Source organism: Arachis ipaensis, chromosome B04, assembly GCF_000816755.2.
Source record: "Arachis ipaensis cultivar K30076 chromosome B04, Araip1.1, whole genome shotgun sequence".
Classification (NCBI taxonomy): domain Eukaryota; kingdom Viridiplantae; phylum Streptophyta; class Magnoliopsida; order Fabales; family Fabaceae; genus Arachis; species Arachis ipaensis.
In genome coordinates, this window is record NC_029788.2 from 79550103 (window position 1) to 79555915 (window position 5813).

Here is a 5813-nt window from a genome sequence, read left to right on the forward strand (position 1 = left end):
CTATGGAAACACCTACAATCCTTCATGGAGAAACCATCCAAATCTCTCATGGAAGGACCAACAGAGGCCTCAACAAGGCTTCAACAACAACAATGGTGGAAGAAACAGGTTTAGCAATGGCAAGCCTTTTCCATCATCTTCTCAACAGCAGACAGAGAATTCTAAGCAGAACCACGCTGACTTAGCAACCATGGTCTCTGATCTAATTAAAACCACTCAGAGTTTCATGACTGAAACAAGGTCCTCCATTAAAAATTTGGAAGCACAAGTGGGTCAGCTGAGCAAGAAAGTTACTGAACTCCCTCCTAGTACTCTTCCAAGCAATACAGAAGAGAACCCAAAAGGAGAGTGCAAGGCCATAAATACAATCAACATGGCCGAATTTAGAGAGGAGGAAGAGGCAGTGATCGCCACTGAGGAAGACCTCAATGGACGTCCACTGGCCTCCAATGAGTTCCCTAATGAGGAACCATGGGAATCTGAGGCTCACACTGAGACCATAGAGATTCCATTGGATTTACTTCTGCCATTCATGAGCTTTGATGAGTATTCCTCCTCTGAAGAAGATGAAGATGTCACTGAAGAGCAAGTTTCTAAGTACCTTGGAGCAATCATGAAGCTAAATGACAAGTTATTTGGTAATGAGACTTGGGAGGATGAACCCCCTTTGCTCACCAAAGAACTGGATGACTTGACTAGGCAGAGATTACCTCAAAAGAGACAGGATCCGGGGAAGTTCTCAATACCTTGTACCATAGACACCATGACCTTTGAGAAGGCTCTGTGTGACCTAGGGTCAAGTGTAAACCTCATGCCTCTCTCTGTAATGGAGAAGCTAGGGATCCTTGAGGTACAAGCTGCAAGAATCTCACTAGAGATGGCAGACAATTCAAGAAAACAAGCTTATAGACTTGTAGAGGATGTCTTGGTAAAGGTTGGAGACCACTACATCCCTGCTGATTTCATAGTCCTAGAGACTGGGAAGTGCATGGATGAATCCATCATCCTTGGCAGACCCTTCCTAGCCACAGCAAAGGCTGTGATTGATGTTGACAGAGGAGAATTGATCATTCAAGTGAATGAAGAATCCCTTGTGTTTAAGGCTCAAGGATATCCCTCTGTAACCATGGAGAGAAAGCATGAAGAGCTTCTCTCAAAACAGAGTCAAACAGAGCCCCCACAGTCAAACTCTAAGTTTGGTGTTGAACCCCCACATTCAAACTCTAAGTTTGGTGTTGGGAGGTTCCAACATTGCTCTGAACATCTGTGAGGCTCCATAAGAGCCCACTGTCAAGCTACTGACATTAAAGAAGCGCTTGTTGGGAGGCAACCCAATGTTATATCTATCTATTTTTCATTGTTATTTTATGTTTTCTGTAGGTTGATGATCATGTGAAGTCACAAAAATAATTGAAAAAGCAAAAACAGAATGAAAAACAGAGAAAAAAACAGCACACCCTATAGAAAAAGCTTGCTGGCATTTAAACGCCAGTAAGGGCAGTAAATGGGCGTTTAACGCCCAGTCTGGCACCATTCTGGGCGTTTAACGCCAGAAAGGGGCACCAGATTGGCGTTTAATGCCAGGAATGGGCAGCAGCCCGGCGTTTAACGCCAGAATTGGCAGAAAGGGCATTTTTGCACGCCACTCGGTGCAGAGATGAGCTATCCTTGACACCTCAGGATCTGTGGACCCCACAGGATCCCCACCTACCCCACCACTCTCTCTCTTCTTCACCCATTCACCAATCACCTCAATACCTCTTCCCCAAAAACCCCTCACCTATCAAATCCCACCATTCTCTTCATCACTCACATCCATCCTTCATAAAACCCCACCTACCTCACCATCCAAATTCAAACCACTTTCTCCCACAAAACTATTGGGAGCAAATCAACACCTCCCTAGGAGAATTGAGTTCCAACATGGGACAACTAAGGGTGGAGCACCAAGAACATTCCATCCTCCTCCATGAAATTAGAGAAGATCAAAGAATCATGAGAGAGGAGCAACAAAGGCAAGGAAGAGACATTGAGGAGCTCAAGAACTCCATAAGATCTTCAAGAGGAAGAACAAGCCGCCATCACTAAGGTGGACCCGTTCTTTAATCTCCTTGTTCTTTACTTTCCTGTTTTTCGAATTTTTTATGCTTATGTTTATCTATGTTTGTGTCTTATAATCATTAGTGTCTTAGTATCTATGCCTTAAAGCTATGAGTGTCCTATGAATCCATCACCTTTCTTAAATGAAAAATGTTTTTAATTGAAAAAGAAAAAAAAGTGCATGAATTTCAAATTTTAAAATAGTTTAATTATCTTGATGTGGTGGCAATGCTATTATTTTTCTGAATGAATGCTTGAACAGTGCATATTTTTGAATTTGATTGTTTATGAATGTTAAAATTGTTGGCTCTTGAAAGAATGAAAGGAAAAGGAGAAATGTTATCTGATGATCTGAAAAATCATAAAATTGATTCTTGAAGCAAGAAAAAGCAGTGAAAAGCTTGCAGAAAAAAAAGATATATGCAAAAAAAAAGAGTTCAGAAGCAAAAAGCTAAAAGCCCTGCTCATCTAATTAATACTGATCTTCATAGATGTTTTTGGAATTCATTGTATATTCTCTTCTTTTTATCCTATTTTATTTCCAGTTGCTTGGGGACAAGCAACAATTTAAGTTTGGTGTTGTGATGAGCGGATAATTTATACGCTTTTTGGCATTATTTTTAGTATGTTTTTAGCATGTTTTAGTTAGTTTTTATTATATTTTTATTAGTTTTTATTTAAAATTCACTTTTCTGGACTTTACTATGAGTTTGTGTGTTTTTCTGTGATTTCAGGTATTTTCTGGCTGAAATTGAGGGACCTGAGCAAAAATCTGATTCAGAGTCTGAAAAGGACTGCAGATGCTGTTGGATTCTGACCTCCCTGCACTCGAAGTTGAATTTCTGGAGCTACAGAAGCCCAATTGGTGCGCTCTTAATTGCGTTAGAAAGTAGACATCCAGAGCTTTCCAGCAATATATAATAGTCCATACTTTGCCCAAGATTTGATGGCCCAAACTGGTGTTCAAAGTCAGCATCAGAATTCCCAGCGTTAAACGCCGGAACTAGCACCAAAGTGGGAGTTAAACGCCCAAACTGGCACAAAAGCTGGCGTTTAACTCCAGACTAATCTTTGAGTAGTTCTATGCTACCTTAGATCACGTTTTGGGGCTGGCCTCATGGCCATGCCTAGACCATGTTCTTATGTATTTTCAACGGTGGAGTTTCTACACACCATAGATTAAGGTGTGGAGCTCTGTTGTACCTCGAGTATCAATGCAATTATTATTGTTCTTCTATTCAATTCAGCTTGTTCTTGTTCTAAGATATCACTTGTTCTTCAACTTGATGAATGTGATGATCCGTGACACTCCTCATCATTCTCACCTATGAACGTGTGCCTGATAACCACCTCCGTTCTACCTTCGCTTGAGTGTTTATCTCTTGGATTCCTTAATCAGAATCTTCGTGGTATAAGCTAGAATTGATGGCGGCATTCTTGAGAATCTGGAAGGTCTAAACCTTATCTGTGGTATTCTGAGTAGGATTTAAGGATTGAATGGCTGTGACGAGCTTCAAACTCGTGATTGTGGGGCGTTAGTGACAGACGCAAAAGAATCACTGGATTCTATTACGACATGATCGAGAACCGACAGATGAATAGCCGTGCTGTGACAGAGTGCGTTGAACATTTTCACTGAGAGGACGGGATTGTAGCCACTGACAACGGTGATGCCCAACATACAGCTTGCCATGGAAAGGAGTAAGAAGGATTGGATGAAGACAGTAGGAAAGCAGAGAGACGGGAGGGACAAAGCATCTTCATACGCTTATCTGAAATTCTCACCAATGAATTACATAAGTATCTCTATCTTTATTTTATGTTTTATTTATCTTTTAATCATTCATCATCCATAATCATTTGAATCCGCCTAACTGAGATTTACAAGATGACCATAGCTTGCTTCATACCAACAATCTCCGTGGGATCGACCCTTACTCACGTAAAGTTTATTACTTGGACGACCCAGTGCACTTGCTGGTTAGTTGTGCGAAGTTGTGATAAAAAGTTGAGATTACAATTGTGCATACCATGTTGATGGCGCCATTGATGATCACAATTTCGTGCACCAGGGATCCTGTGGGGTCCACAGATCCTGAGATGATCTTGTGAGGTCCACAGATCTTGAGGTGTCAAGGATTTACATCCCTGCATAAATTAGGCATGTAAAATGCCTTTGCATGCAATTCTGGCATTTAAATGCCGAACTGATACTTGTTCTGGGCGTTCAACGCCCAGATGTAGCATGTTTCTGGCGTTGAACGCCAGCCAGATGCTTGTTTCTGGCGTTCAGCGCCAGCTCTTCCTTAGTGTGCATTTCTGGCGTCTGAACGCCAGGATGCTGCTTATTTCTGGCATTCAACGCCAGATCCATGCTCTGTTCTGGCGTTGAACGCCAGCCAGATGCTCTTTACTGGCATTTAAACGCCAGTAAGATCCTCCTCCAAGGTGTGATTTTTCTTCTGCTGTTTTTGATTCCGTTTTCAATTTTTATATTTATTTTGTGACTCCACATAATCATGAACCTAATAAAACATGAAATAACAATAAAAATAAATTAAAATTAGATAAATAAAAATTGGGTTGCCTCCCAACAAGCGCTTCTTTAATGTCAATAGTTTGACAGTGGGCTCTCATGGAGCCTCACAGATGTTCAGAGCATTGTTGAGACTTCCCAACACCAAACTTAGAGTTTGGATATGGGAGTTCAACACCAAACTTAGAGTTTATTTGTGGCCTCCCAATACCAAACTTAGAGTTTGACTGTGGGGGCTCTGGTTGACTCTGTTTTGAGAGAAGCTTACTGTGCCTCTTTTCTATGTTTACAGAAGGATGTCCTTGAGTTTTAAACTCAAGGGAGTCCTCATTCAATTGAAGGACTAGTTCACCTCTGTTAACATCAATCACAGCTCTTGCTGTGGCTAGGAAGGGTCTTCCAAGGATGATGGATTCATCCTCATCCTTCCCAGTATCTAGGATTATGAAATCAGCAGGGATGTAAAGGCCTTCAACCTTTACTAATATGTCCTCTACTTGTCCATAAGCCTGTTTTCTGGAATTGTCTGCCATCTCTATCGAGATTTTAGCAGCTTGTACCTCAAAGATTTCTAGTTTCTCCATTACAGAGAGTGGCATGAGGTTTATTCCTGACCCAAGGTCACATAGAGCCTTCTCAAAGGTCATGGTGCCTATGGTGCAAGGTATTAGGAACTTTCCAGGATCCTGTTTCTTCTGAGGCAATCTCAGTCGATCCAATGCATTTAGTTCATTGGTGAACAGGGGAGGTTCATCTCCCCAAGTCTCTTTACCAAATAAATTGCCATTCAGCTTCATGATTGCACCAAGGAACTTGGCAACTTTTTCTTCAGTGACATCCTCATTCTCTTCAGAAGAAGAATACTCATCAGAACTCATGAATGGCATAAGGAGGTTCAATGGAATCTCTATGGTCTCTAGATGAGTCTCGGATTTCTTTGGTTCCTCAGAGGGAAACTCCTTATTGATCAATGGACGTCCCAGGAGGTTTCCTCCTTGGGATTCACGTCCTCCCCTTCCTCTCTAGGTTCGGCCGTGTTGACTATGTCAATGGCCTTGCACTCTCTTTTTGGATTTTCTTCTGTATTACTTGGGAGAGTACTAGGAGGGGTTTCAGTGATCTTCTTACTCAGCTGGCCCACTTGTGCCTCCAAATTTCTAATGGATGACCTTGTTTC